We start from the raw sequence: 22,057 nt of genomic DNA, 5'->3' as shown, positions 1-22,057 counted from the left end.
TCATTATTGGCAACGTTTCTTAGAAAGATTCTCCAACAGATGAGCCACTGTGCAAAAGTTGTTGGTCTGAATATTTAGTCAGCAGAAAGACATTAAGATTGCATTAACCAAAACCAATCTTACCCCTTAGGATCAACTCTAAGCCAGATAAAACGTAGCTCAATAGGTAGAAACAAAAAAGTTATCATGGTGGATTTTCTATTTTTTTGCTCAGTTATAATGTAATTATAGCTAATTACATTCTAATTGCGTAACAAAATTTGTTATGCAAAAGCTGTTGACCGGGGCTGCACAGTAGTGCAGTTGGTAACACTGTTGCCTTGCAGCAAGGAGGTCCTGGGTTCCATTCCCGACCTGGAATCTCTCTGCATGGAGTTTGTATGTTCTCACTGTGCATGTGTGGGTTTTCTCCGGGTACTCTGGCTTCCTCCCACAGTCCAAAAACATGACTGTCAGGTTGAATGGTCTCTCTAAATTCTCCTTAGGCGACCTGTCTAGGGTTTACCCTGCTTTTTGCCCATTGACCAGTAGATATAGGGACCAGCACCCCTCATGACTGTAGATGGTAGATGAAAAACCACTAATCAGATTTCCGCCAAAATTTGCACGTACCTGAACACTATGGGTTTTACTTTACATATTCAATATGGTCATGGTTGGTTGAAGTGTGGAGAGCTTATTAACAAAGGGGTGGAAAAATGCTTAATGTCACCTCCAAACTTTACAAAATTACACGTTCATCCAAATAAGTTCAGATTTTCAGGATGTTTTCTTTGAATTTTTGCTACCATTTCATACACTCTGTGTATGGCCATATCTTCATGTGCCTCACTAAGTTTTTTCACAAGTTTGTGCTCAACACAAATGTCTATCTTTTGCAGTCCTTTGACAATCTTGACTAAGTTGCTCACTCTAGAACACATCACTTAGTCATTCTGCAGAGTTTGGTAAGAATCTGTGTTTTTTTGTTTTTAATAGCAAATCAAACCTTAACATTGAGTTCTCTTAATGATTAATGTTGTTTTATGCATTTATGCATCAACAGAACATCATTAAAAAATTCAGCGTAAATGACAAGCAAGTTTGTATATTTGGTAAGATTTTCTGATTTTTATTGCAAACTACCACATTTTAGGGACCTTTTGAATTTTTGAACATATAAAAATCCATAGAGCAAAAGACAATCAGACTGCTTTCATAGTGTAGTCATTCTATCTGGCCACATGATGCAACTAAATACACATTTTCTGGGCCAGTAACATGTGTACATTATACTCTAACTCTGCTCAGTTTCACCTCAGTGATTTTAAAAATCTTCATTTTAAATGAAGATTTAAAATGAATCTTATTTTAAGATTAATTTAAAATAAGATTACTTTTGCACATATATTTCAAATGTGCAAAAGTATCTATTAATATGGCCTAGCAAGCATGATACTTTTCTCACAAAGCGATCAAACATTTTCTATCTCTTTGACTGTCAATATGAGTAAGTATTTCAGTTGTATAAGATTGAAAGACATTATAAACGTGAATTTTGTCACAAGTTTAATAACTTTTGTCAGGCTGTATTGTCCCCACAGCGTCATCCTATTGTGTAGTCATACAGTAACTGGCCACCTGATGGAGTTCTTAATTTGAGCTCAATGCGTGTTTAAACAAATTTCAATAAACTTTAGTGGCTTTCATGTACATGTGTTTCATTGTGTTTCACCACCATCCTTTGCAATTAATTATAAAGAATATCTTAAAATAATGTAGTCAAGTCTGCAGTTTTTTTTTCTTGAAAGTAGAAAGAGAAAAAAATCCAAAAGGAAGTCTTCTTTGTCCCATATGGGACACAAAGCAATGCCATTTTCTCCAAATCAGTCCCCATCTACTCCTTTAAATCCCTTTGCATACCATTATGATTATCTCAGTTCAATGGGATTGAAAGACTTTATAAATGTGAATATTGTTATAAGTTTAACTTTCAACATGCTTTATTGTCTGTGTGAAGTAGTGTGGTAAATGGGTCAAACAGGTGACCAAAGGAAAAAAAAAAAAAGCATCAGCACTAGTTTCAGGTTCTTATGGTGAAATGTTATTGCTTAGCATTTGTTAGGAGCTGACATCCATCCTGAGCATCTGATAGCTTATTGTTCTTATAGTAACCATTATGACAACACACCTGCAATTCATTGGACCAAACCATAACAAAAGAGGTCACACCAAACAAAATCTAAACAAAGAAACAGGATTATTAATCTAATTTACAAACTCATTTACCTAACTAAATGATCTGCAAAATAAAACATGTAATACAGGACAACTTAAAAGGTTACTTTAAAGAAAAACAAACAATATAATACAAAAAAGAAAACCCTCTATTTGGTAAAACCCAGTGATGCAATCAATGACATATCCAGCTATATAAACAGGAAATGCTGGGCCTGCCCTTCTCACATGTTGCTCATGCTGCAACATCTGAAATGGACAAACGAAGGTGTGTAAAAAAAGAAAGAAAAACAAATAATTTACCATAAATGTAAATTCATGAAACTAGTGATGGTTAGTGATGGGTAAATGAGGCGTCATGTATCGTTTCGACCTATAGCAAAACTGTATTGATACTGCGTCAATACTGTGTCACTGAATACTGACACCTGCTGGACATTAAAAATCCCTACAGGCAACGCAGTTCACAGACTGATTTGATGACTTGGTCTACACAATAAGATTTAAGTCATTTTATTTTATTGTATATTATATATTGTATTATGCCATATCTTCAGTTAAAATCAAAATATATTTGATATTCTTCGATACAGTCAATAAATAATGTGAACATGTAACAAGTGATGAAAATGAAAGTGAACGTGTTTGGAATGAGGATGCTTGTGGACTGTTTTTTTCCCCACAAATTTTCATTAAAAAAAATAAGTTTTTCTAATATTTTGAAATTTAGTCTGTTCCGTTTTTTTTGACACAACTTCTCCTGCTGTAAAAAAAATGAAGTAAACAATACATTTATATGAAATAATTCATAAAAAGCAACTGAGTAATTTGTAGAATGGCTGTATCTGCGACTTCATTCTGACGCCCTATGCCTCAGCATTGAGGAGGTGAATTTATTTAAATAAAACAGATTTTAGTGACACTGTATAGTGTTCACAATATAGTTTCCGGTTCTGGTCTGCTCTGCATCCCCAGAACCAGAACCAAACGAGGAGAAGCAGCATTCAGCTTCTATGCACCACAAATTTGGAACAAACTTCCAGAAAACTGTAAAACAGCTGAAACACTGACTTCTTTTAAATCTCAACTGAAAACCCACCTGTTTAGAATTGTATTTGAAATGTAATCAATTACAAATTTATTGATGGAACTTGACTTAATGATTGATTCTATATTGCATTGTGATTCTGTGTTTGTAATGATGTAAAGCACTTTGAAATGCCTTGCTGCTGAAATGTGCTATACAAATAAAATTTGATTGATTGATTGATTGATTCACATAACTTACATTTTTTCTTTTATATTTTGTACGCAGGTCTTTATGGATGTGTTTTGCTGGAAATGTCTTTTTTGTATTTATTTATAGCGGGATTGTCTTTATTTTCCTTTTTTCTGCCTAAAGATTTTTATTTATGGAAGGTAATTAAAGAATAAAATTATGAAATGTATAATTTCAAAGGAGAAACATATGCAAAACTTAACCTGCTGAACATAATATGAAAGTAAACTAAGAGTCAATTTCAGCTGAATTTGGATTCAGATAGATCGAGTAGAAACTGAAAAGAACTGGATGAAACAACTACGAAGTGACAACCAATACCTTATTTTCTGACGTAAGATCAAAATGGTCCCAAACTACGAAACCTTTCGTTTGCCTTGAGGCTCCATAGTTGACTCTGTACCGTAAAAGATCAAGAATTATTTTGGCAAGTGCACCCCGTTGACAGATTCGCTTCCATATATACACAGTTTGGCGCACCAGTGTCATTTCGAAACAGTTCCTGTATTAGTCACGTGACTTGCGGAAAACTTATTATTTTTTTTTTTTTTATTAAACATTTTGAACAAGTGTACAATATCACGTGGCATGTACATACATGAAGAAAACAAGTCTTACAGGCTTATGGCACACATATAATTATGACAATAAAAAAATAAAAAAAATTTAAACAGGTAAAATAAAATTATAAATAAATAAAATTTATCAGACATCAAACAGAGGGATAGCATAACGAAAAAAACAATCCGAAAAAACAGAGACAAAGGGGCATTAGTTTTCAAATAAATTCACACAATTATAGATGTCCAAGAGCTGTATTTATTCCATGCTTGTTTTTCATCAGTTTTAAGATTCTGTAGTGATTGTCCATTAAAAGCTTTTTAAATGTCAGGATTTCTATTTCCCCATTTACAGGACTGGATGAAGAATTTGGCAAGGATCAGCAGGTTGTTAAGAATGAGGTTGGTTCTTCTGTCTCTGTGGGTTTTTCCAAATATTATATCCTCTCTTTATAAGGGATGATGTAGGGAAAGTTTTGATGAGATCCAGTCTTGAAAGTTCCTCCAAAATGTACCAGTTTTTACACAATAGAAAAAGAGATGATCTGTTGTTTCAATGTCGTTGTCACAAAAGGTACAGCTGTTGGTATCAAAGTTGAATCTTTGTCTTAATAATTCCCTGGATGGAAAAATGTTATTGAGAATTTTAAAATGAAGTTATTTAGCTTTAGGACTTAGAGGGTATTTAAGGTAAGTGGTTCTCCACTTATTAACCTCTGAATCAGAAAACAAATTTAAAATGGAGTTTTTATTTGGTCGGACAGAAAATATAGCATTAGTTAGATGCTGACGTATCCGTTTGTTAGAATTACTTTTGTCCAAAAGGTTAACTCCAAACAATTGAAGAGCTGGTAACTGAAGATTAGCTGATTGAATATTTATATTTTGAACCAGATATTTGACTGCAGTGGGGATGGAGTTCATTACTGTGTTAAATTGAGTACGTGAGCAATCCAAATTATACAATAAGCAAAATTCGTCATAAGACAACCAATCTCCACTGTCATTTGAAAATGTCTTATGGACCAAATACCTTTTTCCATCCAGTGATCCAAATACAGAGACTTATTCCTGTGCAACACATATCTGTTGTTCCTGATGGGAGTTTGGTGAGGAGTGAAGTTGTGTGTGTACATTAGTTTCCAACACAACAAAACCTGCTTGTGAAAGGCAGATAACTTAACAGGAAGTCTGTTGACATCAAAGTCACATCTAAGAACAAAATCCATGCATCCAATTTTTTTAAACAAACCTTTGGGGAGACAATACCAGATACTATTTCTATTCATTAGAAAAGATTTCAACCAATTTACCTTTAAGACCGCATTTAAACACTCAAAGTCAATAGCTTGTAAACCTCCATCTTTAAAGTCTTTAACCATATTTGCTTTCTTTAAGTAGTGGACTCGATTTTTCCAAATAAAATTAAAGTTCAGCTGATTTATAGCTTTAATATATTTGTTAGGTATGGCCATAGAATAAGTTGGGTATATGCACCGGGACAGCGACTCCATTTTGGTTAAATAGATTCTCCCAAACAGAGTCAGTTCTCTTTGGAGCTTCTATTTAACTGAGATTTGCAATTTTGTATTTTATTCTCTATGTTAACAGTTTCACTGAGTTTAGCATCTTTAGTAATTAAAATTCCAAGATATTTAACTGAGGGTTTAATGGGGATACTATAAGCTTCCGTCAGATCAGAGCCATGAATCGCCATCAGTTCACACTTCTGCAGGTTTAAGGTTAATCCTGATGCTTTGGGGAAAGTATTAATTAACTCAAGTACTTCAGGGGTTTGGTCTAGACTCTTCAAAAAAATTGTGGTGTCATCAGCTGACTGATTATAATTTGGTCATCTAAAACTTTCAATTTGGGTATATTTGAGTTTTTTATGAAAATACTCATCATTTCAACAGCTAAGATGAAGAGAAACGGGGAAATATTGCAGCCCTGTTTCACTCCCCTATTAATGGTGAACCGTGGAGACGTACCGTGTGGCAGTGCAACAGAACTTATGGTGCCGTTATAAAAGCTTTTTATTATTCTGCAGAATTTGGTCCAAATCCAAAGACTTGCTGAAAACAATACGCGCACCGACGCAGGTTTTGGTCTATGAGCTTGACACATGCGCCGATGCATCGGTGTTGCCGGACCCATCACTAGTGATGGTAAAACCGAGGCTTTCTGAATCACTGGGCCACTTTGAGATAGTTCCCCAGAAAATGGCCTATTCCTTCACTAGATACATTCTAAAATGGCTACATCTAGTGGTTGTTTCATTGTACTACAGTTGTTGTGAAAAGGGGAATATGGAGAAAAAACTACAAAAGCGATCTCGACTTAGTTTCTCGAGATCCCAAGAAACTTTCTTGAGATCCCGACTTAGTTTCTCGAGATTCTGAGAAACGTTTCGAAAAATGTTTGTGGGTGAAAAAGCTGTTTATACAATTTCTGCAATACCGGTAGTGGAGTTTAAACGAGAGGCATAGAGGACTATTTACAACGTTTTCTACAGTCTAGAGATGTCCCAGATGATATTATCCTAAGACATACGAAGCTGAAGTTGGTTTCCGGTTGCAGCTTCTGATTCTGGAAATGGCTAAAGGGTTAATCCACTTTTTTTTCTCACTACCTTCAGTATCTTTCATCTGCTCTAGCTTAAAAAACCACAACACCTATAGATTATTCTGCTCTAATAGCAGGATATTTAAAATCAAGTTTGTGATTTGTGGAGCCTTTATCTCATTTTAAAATTTTCAATGAAGGGCGATTTCAGCCCTTTTTATATATTTGGATTACACTACAACTGCTCTAGCGCTAAAATTACAACCGAATAATCTTTTCCAATGCTTATCGCATTAGCCAAATAATGTGAGCAGAATGAAAAGTCAAAATAGGCAAGTTTGTATTAGTATGAGAAGTCCTAGTTAAAACCATAAAAATATCAAACTTGTAAACATTTTTATTTTACAGCTTTTCTTTGATTGTAGATTTGAACGTCAATCTATTTCTGCTCATAGTTACATGAGAAGCTCTTCTCTCTCTGTGACGTCCCCTTCACCTTACCTGGAGGGATCCGTCGCTTATGCTAAGTGTTCTTTGTCCCGAGGCACACCGGAAGTAGCGCATCCAGGATTCGCTAGGGCTCTTAACTGCAAACATGGAGACATGACCTGGTGGACTGGTCTATCAGTCAAACCTCTCTCATTGTAGAGCAGAAGAGGACAGTGGCTGATTTTTATACCTTTGCTGAGGTAGAAAAGATTGGGATAAGATCAGCTTCACGTGTAAATATTGGAAATAGCACCGATAAATTGGCTTGATTTTGCGTTGGTAGTAAAAATATTGTAGAGGTAGTAAAATGAATAGTAAAAAGTAGTAAATTAATCTCTAGGATTCCTGTATAAACCCTGTATTTACACTGTTTATGCCATACACTGATTTGGACTCACGCTGAGCTGCCTGCAAGCTATATTATAATGACTTATTATTATGGTTCTTTTTGGTACATTTGTTTGTGGTCTTTTTCTTCATTTGTTGACTTCTTTTTCTAGTTAAGTGCCTTGAAATTATATTTTTGATCAAGTGACAAACATTTTTCCACCATAGCGTAGTAATTCTATATGGCTACATAATGGAGCCCAGTCCACATTTATCTTGACTAGCAGCATTGTGAAGTTGAAGCTGAACATACTTAAGCCTCGTCTAACTTTATCTGTAGGAAATTCCAAGTTACAAAGAACCATATAAGCCATCATATCTATACAAGATAATGTTGATTCGACCATATTATGATTTTTATACCAAGTCTTTTTCTGTGTTTTGTCTTGTTTCAGATTCACACTTTTTTGCATTAAATCCTCTTGAAGTTCAACACCAGCTTGTTCCTTGAAGGAAGTCATGCAAGATACCATCCTGAAAAATTGCAGACTTGGGGTGCATGTAGGGAGTAGCCGGTGTTCTGGCTATCTGTCCTACCTCATCAGATTTTCCTACCGTAATGCATATAGATAGTTATGCCTAATGGTTGGTGCTACCTTTCGAAACCGTTATTGTTATGTTTACATACCACATACTTAACAGTTAGTGTAAATGTTAAAAATGATTATCGGAAATCACTCTTTAAGTGACAGGATTTAAGTGGCGCTTAGCAGTGATGCATAGAATTTGAAAAAACATGTGAATAACAAAAACTTTTCTAAAAGCACTTGAATAATGAAGAAATAAATTTTTAAATAAAATCTAATTGAAAACAATTTATGTAATAAAATCTAATTAAAAACATAAATAAGTGATAAGTTCCTTATAATGAATTTAATGGTATGCTTTTATGGTCTGTAAAATATATTTCTTCTTGGTACTAGATATGGTCTGAACAACCCATGGCACTTATCTTTTATCTGAAAGCTGTCTGTTTGATCTTACCATATAGTCAGTCACCTGTATTGTTCAAAAGGCATAGCCATACCAGTTTATTCCTCTGTATTCACTTTTTTGTTTAGTTTCTTCTTAGTTTTTTCTTCGTGCATTCGTTGTGATTGTGGTAATTACATGTTTATAAGAGAGATTCAGTTGTCCTTCCATGGAAGCATGCAGCATCCAGACTAATATTAAAACACTTTTCAATATAAGCTGTTGCTTTGGCATGACTACAGCTCTGCCAAAACATATGTATAAAAATCTTCAATAGGACAGAAAATATTTAAAAACCAGACACTTGTGACCTGACAAGTGAATCACTGCAAGGTGGTTAGCCGGTGTAACGCTGAACTGATAGTGCGGTGAAGCCAGTAACAGTTAAATTCACTCATCTTCCCCTTTTTTTGCATTGTAGTTGTATTTACAGTGGGGGAAAAAAAGTATTTAGTCAGCCACCAACTGTGCAAGTTCTCCCACTTAAAAAGATGAGATAGACCTGTGTAAACCTCTGAACTGTACATCATGCTTACTGTGGTTATTTGCTGGAGTTTGCTAACTGTTAAAACACAAACGCTTGTATTTATTGTAAAAAAAAAAAAAAAAAAAAAAAAGTGAAACGCTCTGAATGTCAACGTGTCGCTGTGTCGGATTGGCCTCACCCGCATTCTGTTGAGATTCTGCTTTTTGTGTGTAGGTGTCATCGACATCTATCATTGATAGACCTCAAATATGAGAGACAAAATGAGAAAACGTATTAATAAAATCACATTTTCTGAATTTTTAAGAATTTATTTTTTAAATTAAGGTGGAAAATAAATATTTGGTCAATAAAAAATAGGCAAAATGTCTGGCTCTTGCAGACCTGTAACTTTTTCTTTAAGAGGCTCCTATGCCCTCCTCTCATTACCTGTAGTAATGGCACCTGTTTGAACTTATCAATATAAAAGACACATGTCCACAACCTGAAACAGTCACACTCCAAACTCCACTATGGTGAAGACCAAAGAGCTGTGCAAGAACACCAGAAACAAAATTGTAGACCTGCACTGTAGACCAGGTTGGGAAGACTGAATCTGCCTGCAATAGGCAAGCAGATTGGTGTTAACAAATCAGCTGTGGGAGCAATAATTAGAAAATAGAAGGCATTCAGGACCACTGATAATCTCCCTTGCAAGATCTCACCCTTTGGGCTCAAAATTATCACAGGAATGGTGAGCAAAAATCCCAGAACCACACAGCGGGATCTAGTGAATAACCTGCAGAAGGCTGGCACTAATGCCAGCCTTCTGCTGCAACAAAGGCTACTGTAAGTAATGCACTGAAGTGCCTGACATGTTCCCCTGCTTCAGCCGGTACATATCCGGGCCTGTCTGAAGTTTACTAGAGAGCATTTGGATGTTCCAGAAGAATATTGGGAGAATGTCATATGGTCAGATGAAACCAAAGTAGATTTGTTTGATACTGTCATTGCCAACAAAAGATGTATAACAAAGTATTTAGATGAACTTTTGTTATTGACCAGATACTTATTTTCCACAATAATTAGCAAATAAATTCTTAAAAATCCAGAAAATGTGATTTTCTACATGTTTTCTCATTTTGTTTCTCATAGTTGAGGTCTACCTATGATCTCAATTACAGGCCTCTCTCATCTTTTTAAGTGGGAGAACTTGCGCAATTGGTGCCTGACTAAATACTTATTTTCCCCACTGTATAACATTTAACTGGCATATAATTCACACCAGATCTCTAATTTGTCAAAGTAAATTAGTCCACAAATTAAGTTCTGGGTAATAAATTGGAATGCCATAGAGAATAAGTATTAAACACACCTATGTGTTGCAAAGTCTTACTGACAATTTTAAAATAAATCCTGTATAGAGAAGCTAGTCACATGCAATGCTCAATGTGATTTTGACACATTCTTCTACACCAGTGTTTCTCAATTATTTTCTGTCATGCCCCCAGGGATCATAATTTTTTCATGCCACCCACCCCCAGTACCTTTCCCTCCCCAGGATTGAAATACTATTGCAAATCTGATATTTAATAATTTATCTGTACAAACCACTGTCTCAAGCATTGTATGACCTTATTATCAAAACAGCTGTTTTATTGTTCTAAATCTCAAAATAACTTCCAAGTTCAGTTTATTAAGTCAATCAGTAACATTTAATCAAGAGTACTTGGTTTGAAAGAGAGTGCAAATGATTCACTGGGATGTGCACGCTCCACTATTTGAGAAGTACTGTTCTAAACAAATCTAGAAGGCTCGAGGAATCCTTTCCATGCACGCTGATCATCATTTGGAAAAGTCATATTTTAAGCTTAGTAATTTCAACAGCTTTATTTCATTTCTTGAAACAAATTTAGTTTCCTTATGGTGTGTTTGAGACTATTGTCTTGGTTGGAATTCTACATTTGTTGTATCTTTGGATTTTATTAAGAATCTGATTTCTGAATAACTTCTTTATTCAAATAGGAAGTCTATCAGAACCATATATCATGATGTTTGATCACAGCATGATGTTCAAACCTGTCAACTTCACGTTTAGTTATGTGTTCAATGACATTCAAAGAGTTTTGCTTTGGCCTCATTTGACCTATGTATTGTATTTGTCCTAGTATTTCACCGGTTTGCATAAATCTTTTGCAGCAAACTTGAAACAAGCTTAGCCTTGCATTTTCTTCAGCGGTTGAGTCTTGGGCAGTGAATGTACATAGAGCCTGTTGCCACTGAGTGCTTAATTTATGGTCTTTGTGGGAAAAGTGTACCTGTTGGCTCTTGGTTCTTCTGCAAGTGCTCGTTGGTTCATTGACAACGATTTTTAGTATTTATTTTATTTCTCTGTCAAAAAACCTTCTAGGAACACCTGGCTCTGATGGCTTTATGCTGAAATTTTGTTCTTACCAATGACAGTTTTTCTCCATAATGAACTGCATAAACATTCAGAAGTTTTGAAATGGAGCTGTAATCTTTACCATTGGTGTCCTTTGAAGAACTCTCCATTTACCAATTGTAAAACTGTACAATATTTTACTAAAGTGAAAACTTTTTATTGACTATATTGTTATTAAACCAGCTGATAATGATTTGAGCATAGCAGCAGAAATAGTTCCAAAATACTGACTGACAGCAGCTAGTTTCAGTGTGTCATTTCAACTTTTTATTCAGAATTTAATTTGTGGTTAATTTGCATTAATTTTTGTGTTTATGTGGATCCCTTGTATTTCTATCAACATTTGGCATGAGGTTTATGTCCATGGTCCTATAGGAAAAATGAGGAGAGCATATTTGAATCATTTTATGCAGGCTGATTCTGATGTAGGTTTTTCTGTTTTAGGGTCACACTACAGAACAATTTTTCCTGATGCACTAAGCATGTCTGTCATTATCTTCCCCATCTGCATTCTGGTTATTTTTTCTTCTGCTTCTCCGGTCTCTGGATTCCCTTTTTATTTTCTCATGCTGCCTTTCCATGTGTTTCTACCCCTCGGATTGTTAGTTTCTTACAATCAATATGGATTTTTTTTATTTTCATCATTTACACACATACATAGTTATTGATATTGTTTTTGGCAAAGGAAGTGCATTTTGTTGCACTGCTAGATGAAATTCTGAATGAAGTCATTAGGTCTTCTGTTAGTGTATGCTGTACTATATTCAAATATGTACATTTTAGCTCAGGTTTATTGAGCTTTTGTCTGTGTCATTTTGATTCTCAATAAATTTCACAGTACTTCCCTTAGAGTTTCCATCAACCTCAAGTGAAGGCAGTCTTAATAAACACTAAGCATCTGCCTGAGGAGACTTGAAGGCATCACTTAAAGGTGGCAAAATGACAATCTGACAGATGTCCTATTTAGTCTACCAGGTTTTATGCACTAATACACATGCATTTCACACAGACAGCAGATACAGTTACTAATGGACCTCTGTCAGGTGACTGCTTTAGCAAAGACCAAGGAGATAGTTACCATGGAAACAAGCATATATTAAACCCCCTAAACGAGCAGGAGGGTGCCTGTGTCCTTTATGCTCTAGCAGTTTCCCTTCTGAAAGGGACAAAATTTATAATGGTCTAACAGAGGAAGTACGTTTTAAAATAACATTTGACGTTTTGGACTTGCCAAGTGTACAAAGATACCACGAAGACAAATGGAGACAAAAGGCAGCAGAGACCTTGGGGAAGGCTTTAGACGTACCTCAGGACCAAGACATTTTTCATCTGCAATATTTTAAGAGCCCTTTAAAATCTTCAACAGATAAAATCAGAAGTTTTTAGAGCAGTGTAAATAACTCATCAGTTCATGGACACTGGCAAAAGGGCAAATAATGTGCTGTTTGAGAAAAAAGGAAGATTGTTTACACAAAAGCTGTTAGAGACTGGTGTTATTCATCAAGGAGCAGGACGGTTGCCATGTGCTTCTCACCAATTCCTATGCATAAAACTCGTCTTCTAACTTAAGTCAGTACCTCTGACCAAATGAATAATAAAAATAAAAATTGTTTTAAAGAAAAATGACCAATGCAACTGTTCATAAAAATACAAATACATATTAAAGTCTGTTCAAGTCAAATTCTGAGTATTTTCCACATAAATTAGGTGCCGCAGTTCAAATGGTTAGACATACTCCAGAGTTCAGTTTTACTGTTCTGTTTCAACAAAACTGACCCAGAAGCTGTATTAGAGTATTAAAGGAAAACACATAGAAATGCACAGCCCCCCCCCCCCCCCCCCCCCCCCTCTCTCGCTCTCTCTCACACACACACACACACCCACCCCCACACACAGAAACACTGTTGTATTTTCATATCTTGTGGGGACTTTGCATCGGCTTCCATTCGTTTTCTACAGCCTAACACTTATCCGGGTAACCCCCTCGTTTTTCGCTGTGTTACGTTCCAAAAAGAACCCGTGATAGGCGAAATCCGCGACGTAGCAACCTTTATTTTTTATTTTTTACAATTATTATACAATAAAATACTCCATAATACATTGAAACCAAAGAACAAAACCTTTTTACAGGCCCAAACATTTGTTTAACAAATAAAAAGTACTGTATAAACATTTTTTTTTTTTTTTTTTTTTTTACAAATAGCCTAACTACTGTACTGTAAAATAATAATTTTAATATGAACTGAAGCCAGATTCCTGTGCCCAAATTGCGGAGATCAGCGCCGCCCCACCGAGACCTGAGTTATTGGATTAGAACGGGAGAAAATAAAAAATGATTATGAAAAAAAACAAAACAAAGTACAGTAGGACAAATAGTGACTCACGTCTATTTCACTGCTCTTCTGACTGAGCAGCTGCATCCTGACTCCGCTCTGTAGCGGGTTTTTTTTTCTTCTAAAACCCGCGGTGCAGGTGTGTTTTTTCGAGAGAAGAACATAGTTATCGGTAGATGTTGTCGCTCTTTTTTCTTCTGGGCAAAAAGATTCTTATAAACCGACATGCCACCATCAATTATGTTAAATTTGGCAAGCTGTTTTACGTATGTGTACATATTAAACTGCAACGTTGTTGACACACAGGTAGAGAAGAAGCGGAGAGACTGTTTAGCCAATCAGAATGCAGAACACAATGCGCGATGCAAATCCGCGAAGCAGCGAGACCGTGAAAGGTGAACCGCGAAATAGCCAGGGTTCACTCTACTCTGATGTTGTTTTGTTACTCATTCTGCTGCAAGTTGGCTCAATTTTGACGCGCAAGACGTAACCGGTAAAATCCGGTTTAGGATTTTCCAAATAAAAGATCCGGAAGTAGTTCATTATTTCTTGCGCGGCCCGGTACCAATTGGTCCGCGGACCGCCCGGTGGTTGGGGACCACTGATCTTGTGTGTTACAGTGGATCTTTTAAATAACTGAGTGTTGGAGCCAAAATATAGCGAGTGAAGTGATGGAGGTACGTTTTTAGCCTGTACAACAATCAGAACTAGAAAATTTCGGAAGAAATTTAGCCGGGGCCTGCCAAGGCGTGCCCATCGGTTTGGGCCCGGCGTTGTCACGCTACAAATTAGCATTGATGCTAAAGAACGCTGCAACGTAATCAATAGCATGTGGAGAATCACAAGAACGTTAAGTAAGGTGGACGTGCACCATTCAGTAAGATTTAAAATTTTCTCAAGGCTTTTATTTTGGAAGTTTTGTTAAACTTCATTTGAAAGGGCCAAACTAATCCCATGCGTAATAGTCATGGGGTTAAAATAGTTATATAATGCTCAAAACACAAGTAGTTGATGTAAAAATATTAAAGGCTTTTATTTTGAAATGTTTGTTAAGCTTCATTTCAAAGCGCCAAACTAATCCCATGTTTATCAGTGCTTTGGATAAAAAATTCACATAATGCCCAAAAGAGCAAATACCTGATGTAAAATTGTCAAGGCTTTTAATTTGAAATTTTCAGTATGCTTCATTTCAAAGGGCCAAACTAATACCATGTGTAACAGTGCTTTGGATGAAAAAGTCAAATAAAGCCAAAAAGAGCAATTACATGATGTAAAAATATTCAAGGCTTTTATTTTGAAATTTTCATTAAGCTTAATTTTTATTGCCCCAATAAACCCATGTCTAATAGTCATTGGGTAAATCAGTTATATAATGCTCAAAACACAAGTAGTTGATTTAAAAATATTAAAGGCTTTTATTTTGAAATTTTTGTTAAGCTTCATTTCAAAGGGCCAAACTAATCCCATGTGTAATAGTCATTGGGTTAAATCAGTTATATAATGCTGAAAACGCAAGTAGTTGATGTAAAAATATTAAAGACTTTTATTTTGGAATTTTTGTTAAACTTCATTTCAAAGGGCCAACCTAATCCCATGAATAACAGTCATTGTATAAAATCAGTTATATAATGCTCAAAACAGCAATAATCTCATGTAAAAATTCTCAAGGCTTTTATTTTGAAATTTTCAGTATGCTTCATTTCAAAGTTCCAAACTAATACCATGTGTAACAGTGCTTTGGATGAAAAAGTCAAATAAAGCCAAAAAGAGCAATTACGTCATGTAAAAATATTCAAGGCTTTTATTTTGAAATTTTCAGTAAGCTTCATTTTAAAGTTCCGAACTAATACCATGTGTAACAGTGCTTTGGATGAAAAAGTCAAAGAACGCCAAAAAGAGCAATTACGTCATGTAAAAATATTCAAGGCTTTTATTTTGGAATTTTTGTTATATTCAAGGCTTTTATTTTGAAATTATTATTATGCTTAATTTTAAAGTTCCAAACTAATCCCATGTGTAACAGTTACTGAGTTAAATCAGTTATATACAGCCCATAGCAGCAAGTAGTTCTAAAGGCCAGTTCAGTCCTGATCTGTTTCAACTGAGCGTTCCACTATAGATAGAACTACAGTGATGCGTATTTGTAGTCCTAATCAGCAGCCAATAGCCTCTTGAGTTCCGTTGCTATGTTAAATAAGTTTCTCACCAAGGTGTGAACTGTTAGTGACAGAGCCTGAGACAGCCTAGAAAATCCTGTCGCATGACTTTGCTCTGAAGCACCGTGACAGAAAACCGTACGATCTAGATAAATTTCGAAAACATTTTACCGGAGCAGACATGCGTATCAATGTCAGGACCGATTTTGATACCAATCGTGCGATATTTGTGGGCGTGATGGTGATTTCAAAATTATTTTGGGGTGAAAAAGTTCTCTTGATTTCTCACTCTAATCAGTGAGAGACGCACTCTAATTTTAGGAAAAATGAGAAACTTTGGGTCGCTTAGAGACAAATTGTGGACAAACCGTAATTGGTATCGACGAGCCGTCTTCACTTTCGAAGAGATCACAGACATATCTACAAAATGAAATTTGAATGGCATTTCTACGTGAATTCGTGACGACACAGAAAATCCTCAAAAATAGGGTATTTCTAGGATTTTTCCCATTGACTTATAATGGGGTTTTTTTTCGTAGTTTTTTGCGAATTATGTCGCCATGTTAACCCCGAATCCCACCAAAAGTAATAGCTCCAATGGCGTGAATTTTCTGCACGTTTTGATACCTCATTTGTAGGTGTGCACGCAGCGGTACGAGCCGCATTAACGGTTACGGATGAAAAATAAAGAATTGGGAGAATAGCAATAGGTTCCTGCCATTGCTTTGCATGGCAGGCCCCAATGAGATTATTTACTTTTTAAATGAATGCTGAATTATACACGGTATGAGCAAGAGGCTGAATACGTATCTCTAAGGGTGTAAGACGGATTGGACAATGTCCCAGATTGGGTTAAATCTTCATGCCTCATTAAATATTAAGAGGACTGTCACAATCTATTTTACAGGGAGGATCTTCCCAAGCATCCGAGTTAAGGATTAAATAATTCATAGTAAAGAAAGATAAATAAGAATGCATTCACACCAAGCACACCAAGGATGCTTGGTGTGAATGCATCCTCAAAACATCAGCAATTTTCTCAGCTTTAACTTAAGCCATTGCAACAGCCTGTATAGTCTGCTTTAATTGAACTCTAGTTTGCTTGTCTAGAGGGTCTGGTTCGTCTGGAGATGTGTGACTGTACAATCGAACTCTGATGTGGACCAAAAAAGCACCGTCTAAAAACCTCGGTTTAGTTGAAGTGAACTCTGGTGCGGTTTGAATGCAGTGTGAATGTAAGTGGACCGGAGACCACTCAAAAAGCAGGATGCCAACTATAGATCAGGGCATTTTGATCAATATATTACTCCCTGCTCTTAGGGTTGGCAGAGGTGCTCTCTCGGTTGCCATAGCAACATGTCTGCATGTAGAGTAAAGCCGACACCGAGAGCAAGGAAAAGGAGAATATCAGTTGTTTTACATCTGTCAGAATTATTTTCCCTTTGCTGTGGGGCACTGCAACGCTGTAATTTTTAAATGGCAAAAAATTGACTAATTACATCGATTGTTTGTAGAATGTGGTGATATTCATATAACAATCATAACATACGATCAAATATTTCATAAAGTATAGGAATCATTGTTTATTAAATTTTAACAAACTAATTTTGACAGCTGCAAAGGGCACCATCTTCAATTGCTGCAGCCCCAGGCACCCCATGTTCTTTGTTTTATTTGTATTGTTTATTGTCTTCTTTGGATGGCTGTACTGAAATGAAATTTTGTTGTGCTTTGGTACAATAACAATATTCTGATTCAATAATGTAAAATTAAATTACTGACAATATAAAGAGAAATTTGCTTAGTCCTATCTTGCATTTTGACAGAATGGACTGAAACCAAACTATTTATAGATTTTCTAGGGACAATACATATTTTACATCTCAAAACATCAGCAATTTTCTCAGTTTTTAACTTAAGCCATTGGAATAGTCTGGTTTTGTGAACATAACTCAAGGACTAGTAATTTTGCCTGCAGGAGCGCGTCTCTAGCTCCAGCAATCCTTCTCCAACCTCTAAAATCTGATACCACTCCATTTTATGTTTACATTTTGTGGAGCAGAAGTTGCACTGGTCTTCTTCAGAGGTTTTGTGTTCATTCTTTCAGTAGTTCTTGGTGTAGGGCCACCACAGTCGAGGAGGAAACAGATTTTTCAATAAGCTTGGCTCTTTTGACATAGTGCAGTGTGAATACAAACTGCAGCATGTAACAAATGCTGCAATTCTGGTCCCCAATCAAACCGAGTCTACTGAAATCTCAGGTGTGATTTTCCATCCCAATACTTTCCTCAAACATATATCAACAGTAATAGCTAATACAATACAATTATACATGGCTTTTTTTGACATAATTAAGCATCCAAATCTGAATTCAATAATAACAAATATTAAATATTTGATTTACTTACCTTCAAAATTAATATTCTATTCTATAAATGTCATAATTAAATTTGCATTATGCTGATCACAATAAGGTTATTTCTGTAGAACAGTCATGTTGAAAAAGTGACTCAAAACAATTAAAAATTTACTCCTGTCTGATAAGTTAAGAAATCCTTGAAAGATGATTGTTTTTGAACAGTAAATTGTGTCACCTTAGATGCAGGATTTGACTGCTGAAAATTGTACTACATCATTAGAAGCATACTATATAAAACCCTGGGCTCTGGATATGAGAGTAAACAATAACACATGGTGTACGATGAATTTTCCAGGCACATGGTGCCATTTTATACCACAATCAAGTATCTGTGTTAACTTCAGTTTGTTATAAAAATGCTGTATATGTCAAACATGATTCAAAGGAAATATGACTTCGCAATTTGATGCTTGAATTGGGCTTCTGTCTCTTTAAAAATCTCTTATTTTTTCAGACACTATGCCTTCAACATATCACAAAAATGCTATAATGCTATACTGCTCACTACAGTTCCTTGGAATATTGGACTGAGAAGTAGTTGAACCAGGTGTTTGCCAATTACTGCTGCCACTAGTCTGGTGGATCTGTGAGGGAGGGGTGCTCTATGTGGAGGAAGCTGAGCTGGGGACTGCAGCACCGAGGAGGAGCTTTGTGTAAATGGGCGGAACTTGGTGAGACCAAGCGCTGAGAAGTCCTTCTGAGATGAGACTAAAAAGGTTTGTTGTTCAGGCATGTTTATAGAAGTTGCAACCAGGAAAACAGGCAAAACGAACTGTTTTAATAACAGAAGGGGAGTAGCAGTGGTCTGGCATGAAAGAATTAAAGCAACAATTAAAGTATGTTTTGATGAGGAGTTAGCATTCTGACAGGCCCAGATTGGCTAATTTGAAAATTCTGGACATAGATTGGCCAGCCTTATGTTTGAGTATAAAGTTTAAAAAAGTTGATTTTACATAATACCCCCATTTAAGATGTTGTTAAAAGCCTATTTTAGTATTTAGCAGTTTGTGTTCATTAAATGTAAATTCTAAATGGAGAGTGCAAAGACCTTTAGATATAGCATAAAATGAACATATTATCTTCATAATTGATTAAGTAATATGTCGTCTTTAGTTTGTTTTTTCATAATTTGAGTGCATTTTTTCAGTCTCTTCAGGAGACTGTTATTCTCTGCATGTGCAATGTATGAGCACTTCTGTTGTAGTGTCACATGTGAAATACCAAACACATTCAGGTTTTAAAATTATTTTTGAGCTTGAGTCCTTACAAATAACATTTTAAGCACGAGTCTAAAATGAAGCCCCTCACCTCACTGCTTCTCAGGGGTTGTCCAGCAGCTTGTCTCAGTTAGTAAATAAAATTGCCTTCAGTAAGAGGGAAGTCTCTTCCTGACGAGGGGAGAGCAGCCTTGGCTGGCCTCAATCTTTCACATGAATGTATTTCCATAATGCCCAGCTAAAGGGAGCAGAATAAGACAGTGCATCTATTCATCATCAAACCAGCTTTTTATTTAGTTCATTGGGATCAGCTCTGACAGCAGATAGGCATTAACGGAGAGTGGGTCATCATCTTTGACTTGATAAACCAATGATAGGGGAGTAGCAGTGGTCTGGCTTTAAAATGGGCTGAAGTAAAAAAAAAAGGTGTCTGTGTCACCAGCACTTTTTTGAATCAAAATGTTGTCTTTTATTCCAAACCCATTAGCAACCTCCCGACACATGTGATCATAAAAACACACATTTATTTTGGTCAAAATGGGATGAAAACAGCACTTCAAAGCTCTCACAGACTGAAGTAGCCATTTAGTTATTTCATTTCCCCCTCTTTATTGCATTGATGTGGTTCTAGTCATAAGGAGGCCAATTCATGATGACCATGACTGATAATTCAGAAAAAATCTTCCTAGAGAAAAATGAACATATAGATGAAACCAAGATGAAACCAGTAAGAAAAGACTGAAAGGTGGCCAAAGGAGGCTATCAATACAAAAAATAAAATTTACATAACTTTACAAAAAAAAGATACAAATAAAATAAATATTTTGCCAAATTATTGTGAGGTTAAATTTACAGATTTTTCTGATAAAATACAAGCTGTCATCTTTGGACTAAAACCTTACTCAATCACTTAATCTGCTTTATTATTTTGGCCCAATTTAAGGAAATTCAAAGAACTTTGGTGTTATTTTTGACACCAATGTTAAACAAGTTTCAAGTTTCTAAAAAAAACTTATCCATGCATTTGTTATTTCTAGGTTGGATTACAGTAATTATGTAGTTGAATTAGTCTGAAAAAGATTCAAAAAGCCCACAAGATGTGTATGTGTAAAATAAGGTCCACAAGCGTACAAACGTAATACTCAGATATTAGTGATGGGAATTTTGGCTCTCAATTTATTATCATCTGCAGCCCCACATTTTAACATAACTTAGCAAATAGGATTTTTTGTTGTGTGATAAATCCTTTTACATCCCATGTTCCCTATATGAGAAGCCTTATTGTAACCGACAGAAAGTGAGGGTGCGCCTTTAAGAAGACAGAGGTTAGGAAAGCTGGAAAGCCTGTCTAACCAATCAGAAAATCTAGATTCCCGTGTGTTCCGTGTGTTTAAACCAATCAGAATGCAGACAGCCACTGTTGGTTCTGCCCTTTTTCCCCATGTCTGCAGCATTTCTTTGTGTGTGGTTAACAGCCGACAAGAAGGGGAAGAGTGCTGAGCATTTTAGATATTGAGAAAGCATATGATATGATGCTTTCCATATATTAAGAAAAGGTTGAAGGACTATTGAATAAATTATATGAAATGGGCATTAAAGGGAAAATATTTAACTGGGTTATCCACCTAGGAAACTACATGCTAGAATTGGTGAAGTTGTCTTTGGAAAATATATAGTATAAAATGGAACTCCACAGGGAAGTATTAAAAGTTCATTATTGTTTGTGTTCTGTTCCCACTGTGTCCATGTAACAATGTAACAATTGTGCAGATAGATAAACTCTTTGACGATTAACAGGCATATGTCACTTTTAATTGACATTGCTTTCAATGCCAAAAGAGGGAAACTACTAATAAAGACGAAAAAACATGATTTAGAACAGCGGTCCCCAACCTTTTTAGTCGCGAGGACCGGTGAGCCCGTCGCAATTTTGCTGCGGACCGGGGAGGGGTTGCGCATGTCAGTCCGATGCTGTTGTTGGGGGGGGGGGACAGGGGAAGTGGTGCGCCGTTGTTGCGATACGTTATATCGTTCGCCACATTGAAAGTGGCTTATCTACCAGCAAGCTAATACAAGTAAATGGACCGAACTTCATAAAGTGCCGTTCTGCAAAGTATTTCAAGTTAATGAATGCCACTGACACAATCTCTCACACATTATATAGGAATGAAAAAACAAACAAAGGACAACGTTTCGAACTTTTTGATGTGATTATTTAATTGTTTTGGGGCACAATAATTAACATTTGATACAGCTGATTCTGATAAATCGTTTTTATTGATGAACACACACATACCTTTACAGTGATGTATTCATGAACATATGAACACAATTTCATAATTCAATGTGTATTTGCTATTTCAAGATATGAATTAAAAAACGTAACGTAAAGGTAGTGGGTCCACTTTGCAAAGTAAAACCGTTGAAACTAGTCCACGCAGCACATTTTCTCCACTGCCACTGTCAAGATGGCGGTGACGTAATAGGACTCTGCATTTATGCCTATTGTCCAATCAGCAATTTTTTTAGGTCTCCAATTGGGACATACCCTTTCCGT

This window comes from Xiphophorus hellerii, chromosome 12 (genome assembly GCF_003331165.1).
Source record: "Xiphophorus hellerii strain 12219 chromosome 12, Xiphophorus_hellerii-4.1, whole genome shotgun sequence".
Lineage (NCBI taxonomy): Eukaryota > Metazoa > Chordata > Actinopteri > Cyprinodontiformes > Poeciliidae > Xiphophorus > Xiphophorus hellerii.
Note: the sequence above shows the minus strand (reverse complement) of the source record.